The 15,451-nt window shown below is 53.5% G+C and overlaps 1 protein-coding gene across 3 annotated transcripts in view; it reads right to left on the bottom strand.

The window, feature by feature from the left end:
• SMOC2 (SPARC related modular calcium binding 2) overlaps nt 1-15,451 on the bottom strand; it is a 164,595-nt gene that overhangs the window by 117,874 nt on the left and 31,270 nt on the right. The gene's annotated exons all lie outside the window — the stretch shown is intronic.

Genomic DNA, 15,451 nt, shown 5'->3' with positions numbered 1-15,451 from the left:
CGTGCAGCCGCTTATATTGAAACTCATCAAAAGTAGATGAGACTTAAAATTCAGGTGTTCCTCACAGGGGGAGGGAGGGAAAAAGAAAACAAGACAAAGTCAGAGAGGGAGAGAAACAGTAAGAGATTCTTAAACCAGAAGAGACTCGGTGGGGTGGATGGGGTAACTGAGTGGTGGGCATTCAGGAGGGCATGTGATGGAATGAGCCTGGGTGTTATATGCCACTGATGAGTCATTGAACTCTACCCCTGAAACTAATAATACACTATATGTTAATTAATTGAATTTAAATAAATTTAAAAATAAAATAAAATAAAATAAAAATTCCGGTTTTCCTTTGCACAGCTGTTTGGCGTTCCCAGAGCCGCCTGTGCATCAAGCTGATGGCAGAGGACGGTGCTTCCACCACTGAGGATGGCTCTTTTCAATACTGCCGTCTGGAAGCAAGGAGCAAAGGGATGTCAATCCCCCATCTAGCTCCCTAAAGTTCAAGTTTTTAGAACAGTTGCAAAAGGACAAATGAAAATCAATTCCACAGCTATATTCATAATGAAACAAATCCAAAATGCTGAGAAAAGAATCTTCCTTTGAAAAACTTATGTTGACATTCACAACTTTAATTACAGAGGACAGAGAAATCCCTTACAGGGAAGACAAAGTGGGAGATTTCTGCAGAGGGGAGAGTGGTTTCTGAGGGCCTCCACCGGCCACTCCGGGGCTGCAGGGAAAGAGCAGGGGCTGCGAGCGGAGCGAGGGGCAGCCGGCGGTCAGCGGGACAGCAAGCCCAGAGTGGGCTGCAGTGGGACAGGACGCTGTGACGCGGGCAGCAGGGGCTCCGTGGGGTCTGATGAACACAGGGACATGCGGGGACACACACCCAGAAGTCCACGGGGCTGCTCCAAACCACGGCTGCACTCCTTGTTCCTGGGGTCACTGCCCCCCAGGCATCTTCCCTGTCCATGAGGCACCTGAAGCTTCGCACATACGTCACCCACACTTGACAGAGAAATCAAACATCCCGAAGAGACACAAAGAAAACTTGGGGCTTTCCCGAGGAAAACGTCAGAACTCTGGAAGCAAGCCTGGCAGCTTTGCCGGGCATCAGCACGGGCGGCTCTGGGTTGGCATCAGGCAGGACCATGGAAGCTCATGAAATGATGGAATGTGCTGTCGTGGGTCTCCCAGAGCCCACAGCCTCTGGTTGGGGGAAAAGCACCCCAGAGTCCCGAGGGTGGGCAGTGGGGGAGTTCCCCGGATGTGCAGAGTCCCTAATTCCACGATTCACTCAGAGGCTGGTGTCCACATCCACGCACAGGCTCTCCACGTCCTCAGACACACGCTGGCTGATTAAGCCTTGGAACCGGGGCTCAGGTACCAGTGCCCCGATTCCCAGAGAATGGGGAGCCCCAGGGGTCAGGGCAAATCAGCAGCTGCAACTCGGCGGCTGGCTGCTCCAGGGGGGCTGTGCTGGCTTCGGGAGAGAGACGCACAGAGCAGCAACACTCAGAAAGCCGTACCCTCCAATGGTGTGGGCTCCAAGTGCCGGCACTCCCTGCCCCAGAAAACCACTCACATCCTAAGTCAAGCCCTGCTAACTCCCAACAGCCTTATCAAGTATTCCCATCTTCTTGCAGCGATGATGTGTCCAGGAAATATTTCTGGTGAAGGTTCATTTATCCAAAAGGTTTTGATGGGTTCTTCCTCCAGAGTAAAGCATTTCAGCGGAAGTCCAGAAAAATGCTAGGTGTTAAATTCAGGAAAACAGGAGAGTGAGGAAGAGAAGATTCTTGAATCCCTGAAAGTCTCCTAATTAGGGTGAAAGACGGGATTTCCACAGTACCCGTCCCACGGGTCCAGCTTCCTGGCCCCAGACGCCATGGCACCAAGAGTAAAGCCACTGGGAAACAAACAGAGGGCTTCAGAGGGGATAGGCTGGTGATGGGTAGTAAGGAGGGCACGTGTTGCATGGTGCACTGGGTGTTATACGCAACTAATGAATCATCGAACTTTACATCAAAAACCAGGGATGTACTGTATGGTGACTAACAGAATAAAAAAACATTAAAAAAAAAAAAAGAGTAAAGCCACTGGGACCACCTAAGAGGGAAAGCTACTCTGAACGCCATCTACTACGACCATGTAACGACCTCGCCAAGATGGGACCGATATGCTTGGAATCACGTCAAACCAAGAAAACAGTGAGGTTTATAATGGAAACAGAGACACACTTTAATTTAGGATTGTTCCGACAGCATCAGAATGGTTCCATACTCCTAACACTCGGAACCCGTGGCTGTTGACAGGCACAGTGCACAGAAGTGTCCGCTGTGTGCAGTCCTGTTACGTTCTCTGAAGGGTGACGCCGCTAGGAGTTCACGTCAAATAATCCTGGATGGCAAAAACCAGTGAGGACCCCAACAACAGCAAAGGCACTTAAACACTAGAATGGAATAGGTTTTCTCAGCTGCCGTTTAACTGGGGAAAGAAAACCAGGATTTATACACTTTTTTGAAAAAAAAAATACGCACCTTCATTATCAACTTGCTCATCTGAAAGTAATTGTAACCAACCAGTGTAATAGACCTAAAATTTTGGTATTTATATATCAAACTAACATAATTCTAGGTGATGATACTATTATAGGGCCAAATCTTATCACGGGTGTCGATTCTAAGGATATCTTCATACTTGAATGTCACTTCCTGGGGTTTTTCTTGGTTCTGGAAGCCCGTCACGCTGGAGGCGCGTACCGTTCACAAAACATCCGCTCCCGCCACTGTGCAAAGCTAACCGGTATGCTGCACAGAGTACCGGGAATTGGGTTTTCAACAAATCTCTGCCAGTGTCCTTCACAGAGATCACTTCTGAGCATCTAAACATTCCATCAGCTTCCTCTTAATTTCAATTTTCAAGGTCCTCCTTGGAAACTGCCTTTGCAATAATTTATGAAAGACTCAAGAAAATGTCCCCGGTGACACTGAATTTCGTCCTACAGAATCCAGTTTAACCAGCAAGCCGGGCGTGGAGTGAGGAACTAGAGAAACGCCCCGGCCGTGCAGATGGCAGGGCTGGCGCCAGCGCCGCAACCCCGCTCGGGGTGGAGGCATTATTCCCTGGGGGAGAGGGGGAGCAGCCCGTCACACGCAGGCACCTCTCACGGCTGTCTGCACATGGTCTCTCGACGTGTGGCTGACCCGCGATCACTGTCGTCCCAGAACCGAGAGAGAAGCCTAGACTGTCTAGCCCAACCGACCTTGCTCTGTGATAATGTTCCCTTCATCTCGTGGGGCCTCGGGGGCTCACGCGGCCCCTCCAGCCTCACCGTCTCCCCTCCAGCCCTGGACCATCTCTGAAGTGGGACCTGGCTAGCTTCCAATGAACCAGACCTGAGCAGCGGCAGCTGTGAGAACCGGGGTCAGTGCGGGTGGGCGCGGGCGGGCGCAGGCAGGCACGGGTGGACATGGGCAGCTCTTCTTTCTGGACTCCAGGATAGTCCGGCTCTAACACCAAAGGACTGGAAGTGAGGCAGATGTAGGAAGAGATGACAGTCTTCCAGCCAAACTGGCTTCATGCTTGGTGCGTGCGCGGCATATCCCCAAGAGCGTGGGGTCCGGGCCATGAGGACTGGCCTGTGAACGTCCAGCTAAAACTGCCATTCGAAACACAGTGGGCATTTCCACAAGAGATAAAGGGGCCTTTTTTGCCTCCACAAGGAATTCCCCTTCAAGTACAACCTGCAATTTTTCACGCAGGTAAAAGATGGAGGAGACGTTACTCTGTTTAAATGAATTCATCGGTAACTCCAGAAGCAAATTCAATGTTACAATGCACTAAAATACAAAGAGATTAATTAATTAAAGGAATCTGATGAATTGGAAGACTGGCTTCTGGAGTGAGGGCAGTGGTTCCCTGAAGGAGATGGGCTGCGGGGTGCGCACCTGGTCCTCCAACGGCCCCGCTGGTATCGCCGCGTACTTAGCAGCATTGAGATTTACTCCAGAAAAGACTGAAGATGCCATACACCACAGCTCACTCTCCCGGGGCTTGTCTCTCCCGTGGTCCATTCCCACCTGGTTTTAGTTCCGCTAATGCGGCCAACAGGGCAGTCACTTCTTGAAAATAGCGAAGTAAAATCACAGTTACGTAAACTCACACGGCTTTTCTGCATCCGTGTCCAGTAAGATTAGAACATCCCTACGGCTCATATGTGCAGACATTTTAATTGCGGTATCCAAAGTTTTGGTTCAAGATTTCATGAACTGTTTTATTAGCAGAAATAACAATTTTGGTCTTCGGACACACACGTGCAGCCTGACTGTAGCGGGCATCGTGTGGAGGATTTCTGGGCTCCCTGACCCCATGCACTGGTTCTGAAGGAGACACCCTTCTTGCCCTTGACTCCCAAGCCCGTTCTCACGAGCTTGGGAAACTATCTTAGCACCGATAATCTCATCTACACAAATTACGTTGTGATTTTGTTAAAGTCAGTTTTCCGTTCAGCATCGTGTGTCTCTGGCTTCACCATCCCAGCTCCTCCAGCCTCAGCTGGACCCTGACCGAGAGCCCAGCCCTGCTCGGGGACATGATAGGGAGGGCCTGATGGGGGAAATACTTGCGATGACCTGGGCCGACCCACCACGAATCCTACCACATGATCCAGAAATATTTCCCGTTGTTAGGAGTGACCCAGCCAGAGTTACACAGGGTAACCCTTTATGAGGGAAAGCACATCCACTGACCTGTCTCAGTGACATGTGGACACAGTCCAGCAGACGCAGGAGGCTCCCCTCATGTCCTACCCCAGGGGGAGTGGGGAGTGCAGACCCCAGACCCCTTCAGCCCCAGCGGCAGTGGGTGTGTGACCGCAGCAAGGGCACTGAAGGGGAGACATGGCAGGTGAGAAGCTTGTGGCTCCCTAGCTGGGCCACGGTAGGGTCACGACGTGTCCATGACACAGGCTCCATGTTTTCCCACCTGCCACCCCAACGCCTCCTGGGCCAGTGTCTGAGCTGCCCCTGGGACGGCTCTATCCCACTTTGAGGCAGACTTCATCATTTATAAAACCAGGGCATCAGGGGCGCCTGGGTGGCCCAGCCAGTTAAGCGCCTGGTTCTTGATCTCAGCTCAGGCCATGAACTCAAGGTCGTGAGATTGAGCCCTGCATCAGGCTCCATGCTAGGCATGGAGCCTGCTTGGGAATCTGCTCTCCCTTTACCTCTGCCCCTCCCTCCCCACTTGTGTGCATTCTCTCTCTCAAAATTAAATGAAAGCAAAAGTATGGCATGAGAGATTTCTCAGGTCCTACCACGTTTTAACACCACGTTTTAACATCGGGAACCTCTTTCCGCCGACCGCTTGTCCAGAGTCCGACAGTGCGCTCCAGCAGCGGGTGGGCACACGGCCCTTGGGCGGGAGCCACGCTCTCTACACTTGTTATGTGCCGTCAGCCCCGCACGGGGACCATCACACCCTCTGCAGCCACCTCCCCCAGCACACAACAGTTTGCACTACTGTGCAGGTTACTGTGTCCCTCTTCCCTCTGGAGACGGAACCGTGTGCCGGAGCGCCTGCAGCCGCTGAGGACCTGGGTCCCTGTCACCTCCTCCTACCAGAGCACTCGGAAATCAGGCCGTCATCCCCTCACTGCCTGCCGCGCACAGACGCGCCCCAGACCCATGAAAGCAGGGGACGGGATCGGGTCCAGTGTGTTCTAGAGATACTATTGTGGGCCGAGCTGTGTCCCCCCCCAGAAATATTCCGTCTTACCCCCGGTACCTGTGAATGTGACCGTATCTGGAAACAGAGTGCTTGCTGACATGATCGACTTAAGATGAGGTTACACTCGATGAGGGGCGCCCCGCATCCAATTGCTGGTGTTAGGGATTGAACTCTGTCCCCCAAAATCCGATGCAAAGTCCTAACTCCCACTACCCCAGAATGAGGTCTTGCTTGGAAATAGCTGTTGCAGATATAAGTAGTTAAGTAAAATTGAGTCATGTGAAAGGAAGATAAGCCTTTAATCTGATAGGACTGTCATCCCGTAAAAAGAGAAATCTGGACACAGGCACATGGGGAGGATGCCGTGTGAAGATGAATGACCGGGGTCGTCAGAGACGCCAGCGCACGGACACGAGGAGCCGGGCAGGGGCCTGGGGCAGATTCTGCCTCCCAGCCTCAGAAGGACCCCCTGCAGACACCTCGCTCTCTGACTTCAGCCTCGGAACAGGGAGAGAGAGGGTGCCTGTCGTCCACGGTCATGTATCACGGCAGCCCTGGGACACCGACGGGCAACCTGGTAACAGCAAGGGAGTAAAAATAACAGAACGGTGCTGGCGTCACCGCAATGAAGAAGGCCCCGGTCAAAATGGCTGGAAAAATCACTGCTTTACATATAAAAGATGTGCAGAAATTACCCCAAAAATACTCAAGAGGGCGGGGCCCCTGGGTGGCTCAGTCAGTGAAGCGTCTGCCTCCGGCTCAGGTCCTGATCTCGGGGCCCTGGGATTGAGTCCTGCACCAGGCTCCCTGATCAGCGGGGAGTCTGCTTCTCCCTCTGCCTGCCGCTCCCCTGCTCGTGCTCTCGCTCTCTCAAATAAATAGATAAAATCTTTTAAAAAAATACTCAGGAGGGGAAAGAGCTGCATCTAAATGTAGATTTAGTGCCATCTGTATGCATCTTCTTTGATCAAATGGTGGTTTTTAAATTCACGCTGTATTTACCTCTTCATAGACATCGTATCACCAGGGGCCTGGTAGCCCCATAAACGCTGAAACGCCCCCCTGGGCAGAATCACGCTTCCCAAATCTTTTCTGCATATTGTGCTTCTGGAATACAGGCGTTTGCAGGCCCAATGAGAGGTAATGGGCCGAATGGTTTCTAAGCCAGAGATGGGCCCCCGTGTTTCCAACAGCTCCTCTAAACGTGTGTGCCTGAAGCTCAGCGAGAGCAGAGTGCCAAGGAGGGGGGTCCGGGAGGGGCGCCAGGCGCCAGAGCAGCAGCAAAGCCCAGGGGTGCGCACACTGAGAGGAGGGGAAGCCGAGGACCAACCTCGCCTGTTCCGCAGAGACGCACGGGACATTCCTGGGGAGAATGTGACGCAGAGGACTGATGCCTCTGATGGCGCCAACAGTGAGAAGAGGAGGAACCAAGAGGAAGGGCAAAAGGTCCGCTCTGTGGGGCCGAAGAAGGTGAGCAGCGATGTGGACGGAAGAATGGGGCTGGGGTGCCGTGGGACACGGTCACCGAGGACAGGGGGCAGCGTATGCCACGGCAGGGCTTGCTGCTTCCCAGGGAGCACTCTGCCCTCGCGAGACCCTGCCCGCCAGCAGGTACAGACACGGGGGTNGGAGGACAGGGGGCAGCGTATGCCACGGCAGGGGCTTGCTGCTTCCCAGGGAGCACTCTGCCCTCGCGAGACCCTGCCCGCCAGCAGGTACAGACACGGGGGTCTCTGCAGGCGGTGGTCGTGCGGGTCTGAGGACCTGCCTGGGCCTCCTCGTCAGAATGCGCGCATCCTCCCTGCCCCCGCGCCCAGCGGCTGCCTTCTGTCCGCTCACACGTGGCACAGAGAGGAACGAATTCGTTCACTGAAAAACAACAAAAACACAAGGCGTTTACGGAGACGTTTATAGCAGACGTTTACGGAGGCCGGAATGCACTAGAACGTGCGTCTGTGCGCGCAGCCCGCAGGCTGATACCGTGAGCGCTCGCATTCGTGACTCTTCCAGGAAAGGCCGCTCTGAGGCCGAGGGCTCGCCCGGGACTTCTACTCTGTAATGAAAAGTTACAAGATGTGGATTTGGAGGGCAGAGAGTTGGAACCAGGAGTATTTGCTTGGTAAGACTCTGGAGACCACAACACAATCTGAGCAAAGTAAGCAGAGAGTCAGGTTTTCGCANATCTGTGCGCGCTGCAGCCCGCAGGCTGATACCGTGAGCGCTCGCATTCGTGACTCTTCCAGGAAAGGCCGCTCTGAGGCCGAGGGCTCGCCCGGGACTTCTACTCTGTAATGAAAAGTTACAAGATGTGGATTTGGAGGGCAGAGAGTTGGAACCAGGAGTATTTGCTTGGTAAGACTCTGGAGACCACAACACAATCTGAGCAAAGTAAGCAGAGAGTCAGGTTTTCGCAGATGGGCCTCCGAGCACTCAGTCACTGATTCATCGGTGACTCACGATGGTTTGGATGTCCTTGCAGCTCTGGGGAACGAAGCCATAGGAGCAGCTCTTTCAGACGAAAGCCCACGCGGACCCCAACCTCAGCGACACCGCTCACCGCTGTCTTCGGGCCACCGCGGCAGCGGACAGCACAACGGAGCTCCTTTCCCCCGCCTGGCTGTCCTCTCTCCCCGCGCAGCAGCCGGGCTCCCCTCGAGCAACACAGCAGCGCACGAACAGAACGGGGGACGTGAGGGTCACGGGTCGGAGCCGTCCGCCGGCGAAGATGAACTCCTGCTTTCAGAGTCCACAGCTTATCTCCCTGTTCTGCCCTCAGACTTCTTCAGCAACTCGGAAACATAACCTATTTGCTCAGCTGGATCTCTCTGGTGAACACTGAGCCAGCCTTCCGGGCTGGACCTGGGCTGGACGAGGGGAGCCCACAGCGAGACGGGCAGAAGACAGGAGTTTCACGGCACAGCACGAGCCATCGAGGAGGAATGCAGAGCACCGTCCTAAGTCTTGTCCTCATTCCTGGACATTCTGTGGCTCAGTTCGTAGGTGCTCGGAATTACTCAGAATATTACCAAATTACTGTATTACATCAAGTACTTTCAAATTCAACAAGGAGCCATAGGAACCTATAGGGAAACTCCTGAATTTTATTATTAATACACAGAACCTACTAGCATTTTCTGTTTCCTGATTCCCTTTACTCTGTGGAGCAGAGCTGCCTCATAAATGTAGTTTATAAAGACTGGCTACACATGATGGTCTTGACAGCACAACGGAAACCAAGTACTGTGCCCTTAGTTGCTAATCAACGGCAGAATCCTTCTCTGTAAACCCGAGCGCTTCAAAACCAGATGTTCCACAACGTTAGACGTCCCCGCTCCTCTCTCGGAGCTCAGACACCCCATACGACTACTCTCTGTCCCACAGACGGCACTTGAAACTTGAGCTCTCCAGCTCCCCTATACCACGGCTCACCAACCCAACCACAGTCACCCTTCCTTTATCCAAATGCCTTCAACCATCATCATCCTAACCACCTCAGGACAAAGATAGTCCAGACTGTTCTCTTGTTATTCCAGGTCTTTATACCTTTGCTCCCAACAGGATGGAAGCTCTCCAAGGCCAGGAGCTGTGGTTTATGATTTCGTGCACAGCTCCTAACGTCCGGTGGTGAGAGCACCCCGTGCACAGCTCCTAACGTCCGGTGGTGAGAGCACCCCATGCACAGCTCCTAACGTCCAGTGGTGAGAGCACCCTGTGCACAGCTCCTAACGTCCGGTGGTGAGAGCACCCTGTGCACAGCTCCTAACGTCCAGAGGTGAGCACACCCCATGCACGGCTCCTACCGTCCGGCAGTGAGACCACAGCAGGTCTAAGGCACATAGCTGACATGGGCCCACTTTGCTTCGCAGATATTGGTGGCCAGGGAAAGCATGGCTGCCTTAGATCCTTACAAGGAAGAGCACTGAACGTCCTCTGTGCTGTTCCTCTCAGGCAGGAAACGAGCACAGTGGGGTAGGGGGAGATGTCTAGGGGCAACTTCCTCAAGGAGAAGCCGGGCCAAGGAGAACTAAGCAGTGTGCGGAGCGCGACGAGTCTTTGTAGAGTACAGGACGCTGGAGAAGTGTGACGTAGCTGTGTTCTGTGCTGTGGTTTTCATCTCATCTCGAAACAGCAAGCACACTCGGGGAGAGCTCTTTAGAACATCCGAACCCCCTCGTGCACATGCACACACACTCTCCCCCCGAGCTGCCGCCCCCGCCGCAGACAGCCGGGGGCACAGCGGTGAGCCGTAAGGTGTTCAGCACACACGCCTCTGTGCCCTCGCTTCTTTCCTGCCGGGCCCAGAGACGTCCACAGAAGAAAGAGAAAGGGCTTGGTTCTACGTCCCTCACTTCCAACTGTCCTCGTCAACTCTCTTGGTAGAGAAGAGAGGTTATAGAAACGCTTACAAATGAGAAATCAATGATTGGAAGTCCTTCTAAATGCTCCCTGCATGACCAAGTACCACGTGATGAGCCCAAGGTATACGTTTTCACGCTGTGCCAACTGAACAGCTGAAGAACAGTCATCTGGAGTCCGAGGCAGGAGGCCAGGCCGTGCAGGCCCGTGGTCAAGGGGCTCACCGGCATGGTCCGTGCCTCTGCGTGAGCTCTGCAAGCCGAACTGAGCTTGGGCGGTCTGGAGCGTCCACGGGAAAGACCGTTCCTCCAGGGTCTGAGCCCTTCTGCTCCCACATGACACCGAGATTTGAAAAGTGCTGAGCCATGTGAAAATAAACTGCAGGGACTGAGCTTCTTTTTTTTTATAATACTTTTTTATTATATTATGTTAGTCACCATACAGTACATCCCTAGTTTCTGATATAAAGTTCCATGATTCATTACTTGCATATAACACCCAGGACTGAGTTTCTAACGTTACCTGAGACAGAGCACTGCCCTAATTCAGGCCAACGTCGCCTAACGGTGTGACGTCCTCAGCGGTACTGCACACGAATGCCTGTAACGAACATGCAGGTTCTCAGATCAAACACCGAGGAAAGCAGATGAGCTGACTCTGAGCTGTGAGCCACGACTTGCTCCAAATACCTCCAATGGTTCAAGAGTTTCACAGGCTCAGAAACCCTGCCTCTTCAAATCATTTATTAGAAGCCTCTAAAATGTTGACGCACAAGTCCATGCCCCAAATACACGTGAAGGAAAAAACCAGAAAAGCACACAGTATGGACACATCTATGCTCACTGCAATCTTATTCCTAATAGCAAAATAAATCTGAAAGAATTCGATATCCAACCACAGAGGCTTGGATAAATAAATTACCATAAATCCACGCATTGGAAATGTATCAATCCATTAAAATCATGTAAAAGGTGTAGAAACTATTTCCAAACAGAGTATTTAAAATGCAAGAGTGGAACAGTTTCCAAGTTACACACGCTACACAGAAACACACAAGCATATACACATATCCAGCACACAGATGCGCACACGCAGCGGACAAGAGACCGCAAACTGTCAGCCCCACAAAGTTCTATCCCGTGTAGTCTCTGGGGAGTGATAATATGGGAGATCGACACGCTCTTCTATTTCCAGATTCCCACAGTGGATCACAGTAACTGTTCTTTTTAAACAAATCATTTTTAATACATTCTATTTAACCTATAAAATATTTCCAACCTAGAGAAAATATGTAACAATATGCCCGTCACCCAGTGGGCACGTACTGATAGTAAAGTAAGACAAAAGCACGAGTCATTAAAAGCAACGGCAGGAAATAAATACCCAGACATCAGTCGACACATGGAAGGCACATGTTCCGTGCCCACTGTAACACGTTTAGATGTCACCCTGTCGTCTAACGAGTGGTCCATCGCATACGGTGAACACTACCTGTCAAATACACATCCCTGTCACCATCAGACCTGGACTGACTCCCCAAACCTGAAACGCACCCAAGTCTTAGGCGTATTTCCAGCTGCCCTGTACAGTTTAGGGTAGCTAAGAACAAACCAGAAGCGTCCAGGCTCAGGCCCTACTGTGGTCCCACTGCACCCGCATGCTCCTCTGTGTCTGTGAACGGCAGTAACAGTTCCCTCCCCGCGGCTCTGCTGGGGGCTCGAGGGGCACAGAACACGCGAAGAGCGTGGTTCCCAACATCACACCACAGGCACCCTCCAAGACCCCCCAAAGTTGCCTGGTCCCAACACCTCCTGCTCCCGCCTGTCCTACCTGGTCGAGGGCACCAGCCCCACCCTCCTATGAGATCCCAGTGCTTGGAGGGAGCCTGGCTCTGTGCCACCTGCAGCCCTCCGTCCCAAGCCTGCCCGCCCCTCTGCCCGGGACTTCATCTTCTCCTACTGGACAAGTGTCCTTCCTACAGTGAACCTCTGCCTGGGCTGTGGGCACCCGGCCAGCTGCGGCGCTGGTCCTCTCCACCCCCAAGCAAACCTCAGCCTCCCGTCCGTCACCCGCAGGACACACCCCACCTTCCCAGGCTGCACCTCAGCCCCTGCTCTTCTCCCAAGGCTCCCACAGGTTTTTACGGAACTGACCGCTGTCTGCACATCCGACTCACTCTCCTCGTGACCCACGGAGCAGAGTGCGATATGGGAGGGGACGAGCGACGCGTCATTCATCGGGCATTTCTACCTGTGCCTGGCACACGTGCAGCCATTCCACAAAAGGCTCAGAAATAAGCAAGTACACAAGTGAGCTCAGTCTGCTTGCACAGGGCAGAGGAAGGAAGACATGAAACTGGGATACATGATGCCAGGGGCCCTTCACACGCGTTGTCTCCAAAACTGGAGAGGAGCACGCTGCGTTCATGTGAGGAGACCAGGAATTAAGAAGTTAACCCAGGGATAGAGCCGCGTGTAAACCTTGCTGATTCCATGTCGCCCATCTCCGCGGGTTTCTACAATGAAAACGATCTGACGTGAGCCTGCACCATGAATGTCCACTCAACACAAAGTCGGCTAATCTGAAATTACAGCCAAATCCACATCTTACATCCTTTAATTTCTTTTTTAAAAATTTTATTTAGAAGTGCATCTGAATCTTTACTCATAGGACTAGAAGCTAGCTTTCTATGTAGTTAGCAATATGGTATCCTTTAAAAGTGAAGTGAGCCAGTAATACCTCCCAATAACTAGGAAACCGTGGTCTAACCTCGGAACCACGTCGCATACCTCCGTGTGCAAATATTGGAAAATGTTAAATGCTCAGAAGGCTGAGGAGATGCTCAGCTGATAACTTGGTCATTTGTTCCATGTTTTCTAAATCAAACAGCAGCAGCGTAGCCTGAGCTGGTCACTGTGCTTTACTGTGCACGTGAAGGACATGCCCTGGAGTTATGCAGTGTGCAGCCTGGGCAGCAGTGCACCGTGCTCCTGGCTGTGGAGCTCTCACGGAGGCAGTTGTAGGTGCATCTGGAGTTTGGCTGGATGGACAGATTTGGAAATTACCAGATCGCAAATGGTGCTTAAAGACTTGGACATAGCGGCATTACTGAGACACAGGGTGCACAGAGGGCAAAGGAGCCAGGACCAAGCACCAGACAGAGGACAGAGAGGGCTCAGCGCAGGACAGGGTGCCTGGACAGGAGGACCAGTCAGCACTGGGACAAAATCCAGGAGTGGGCGGCGACTGCAGGGCCCAGCGGAAACTTCAAAAGTGGAAGCTGTGGGCTCATTCAACCTACCCCCAAGCCTCAGCCTTAGCCCCCGTGACGTAGGGCCAGGTGGGCAGTTAGCATCGCCCTCCCCTCGTGCACACAGAGAGCGGATGCTTAGGAGACATCCGTCCGTCCATGAACCGGCAGGAAGGTCGACCATGGCTGCGCTTCTCCTCACCAGCCTTCCCCTCACTGGGAGGTGCTCGTGCACTGAAGGAAGGAGCCACCCAGCCAGCAGGGGACAACATGCTGGGGACCCAGCACTCGGTCTGCCAGTGCACGTGGTTGTGGTGTTGTGTCACAGCAAGGGTACAGAGGGACTCACCAGACACACACTCACACCCAGACACCCACCCCAGACACGCTCACACCCAAAATCACACCCACAGCCAGACACACTCACACCCACACCCAGACACACCCAGACACACCCACACCCACAGCCAGACACACTCACACCCAGACACTCACACTCACACCCAGCCACCCACACGGAGACACACGTTCACACTCACACCCATTCTCACACCCAGACACACCCAGACACGCTCACACCCAGACACGCTCGCACCCACACTCACATCCAGACACGCTCACACCCACGGCCAGACACACTCACACCCAGACACACTCACACCCAGCCACCCACACGGAGACACATGCTCACACTCACACCCCACTCTCACACCCAGACACACACCCACACTCACATCCAGACACGCTCACACCCACAGGCAGACACACACCCAGAAACACCCAGACACGCTCACACCCACTCACACCCAGGCACACCCACACCGAGACACACGCTCACACTCACACCCAGACACACTCACACCCACAGCCACACTCACTGCCAGACACACCTAGACACATTCACACCCAGACACACAGCCGGACATACACTCACACTCACACCCAGACACACATGCCCAGACACACACTCATATCCACAGACACATGCTCACACTCACACACTCACAGCTAGACACACGTTCACATTCAGACATGCTCACGCTCCCACCCAGATACACGCTCAGACACACACTCACTCACCCAGACACACGCACACGCTCACACTCACCCAGACACATGCTCACACCCAGATACACGTTTACTCATACACCTGGACACATGCTTACACCCAGACACACACTCACTCAACCAGACACATGCTCACACTCACACTCAGACACACGTTCTCACCCTGACACACACTCACATTCACACCCAGACGCTTACTCATACACCTGGACACACACTCACACCGACACATGCTCACACCCAGACACATGCTCACACCAGACACACACTCACCCACACACACGCTCACCCCCAGACATGTGCTCACCCCCCCACACACATGCTCACACTCATAGTCCTCCAGGCGGGAGGAGGGAGAAAGTTGGCAGTGAGGGTACCAGACTCGTGCAAGGGCAGCCAAGGGAACAAACACGGGCAGTGGATCCAGGAGAGGAAGCCCTACGGTGTCGACAAGAGGCACCTGGGAGCACACTGTCCTGCTGTACCTGGAGGGCCCTGACTGCTGAACGCACCACTGCATACTTTCTGGCAGCCCCGAACCCAGGTAAGATAGGGAAGGCCTGCACAGTGTGGCCACCTCCCTGCCTGCAGTGGTGGCCTCGGTCTTCGTCCAGCCCTTCCTCTCAGAACTGAGAGCAGCCCCTCACCTCCAGTCACACTGAGGTGTGTGGGCCAGACTGGACACCTGGCGCAGCAGGGACAGAGGGTTTATAGTCTCGGCAACAGCCAGGGGAGAAGCGATGTGTGCCTGCGTGCACGAGCCATAACCTGCTCCAGGTGCCTGCCATCACCCCTGGTGACCCTCGGAGGACAGAGAGGACAGGGTGGGGCCTGCAGCAGGGGGCGGGGGAGACGGCTTTCCAACAGGCCACGCGTACTCCAGTAAGAGGTGAGAAGTCCCCCATGTCCCCTCCACATTAGCTAGGAAGTGAAACACACAGAAAATGAATCTGTTCCTAAGAACCCGAGCTCTTTCTGCAGTGTGGCCTCGTCCGTGCCTTGGCGGGGAGAGCCTGCATTTCCATCTGTCTGAGTGAAGGGCGAGCTCTAAACCCTAAT

Source organism: Ailuropoda melanoleuca, chromosome 10 (genome assembly GCF_002007445.2).
Source record: "Ailuropoda melanoleuca isolate Jingjing chromosome 10, ASM200744v2, whole genome shotgun sequence".
In the NCBI taxonomy this organism is placed as follows: domain Eukaryota; kingdom Metazoa; phylum Chordata; class Mammalia; order Carnivora; family Ursidae; genus Ailuropoda; species Ailuropoda melanoleuca.
Note: the sequence above shows the minus strand (reverse complement) of the source record. Positions and strands in the feature narration are given on the sequence as shown.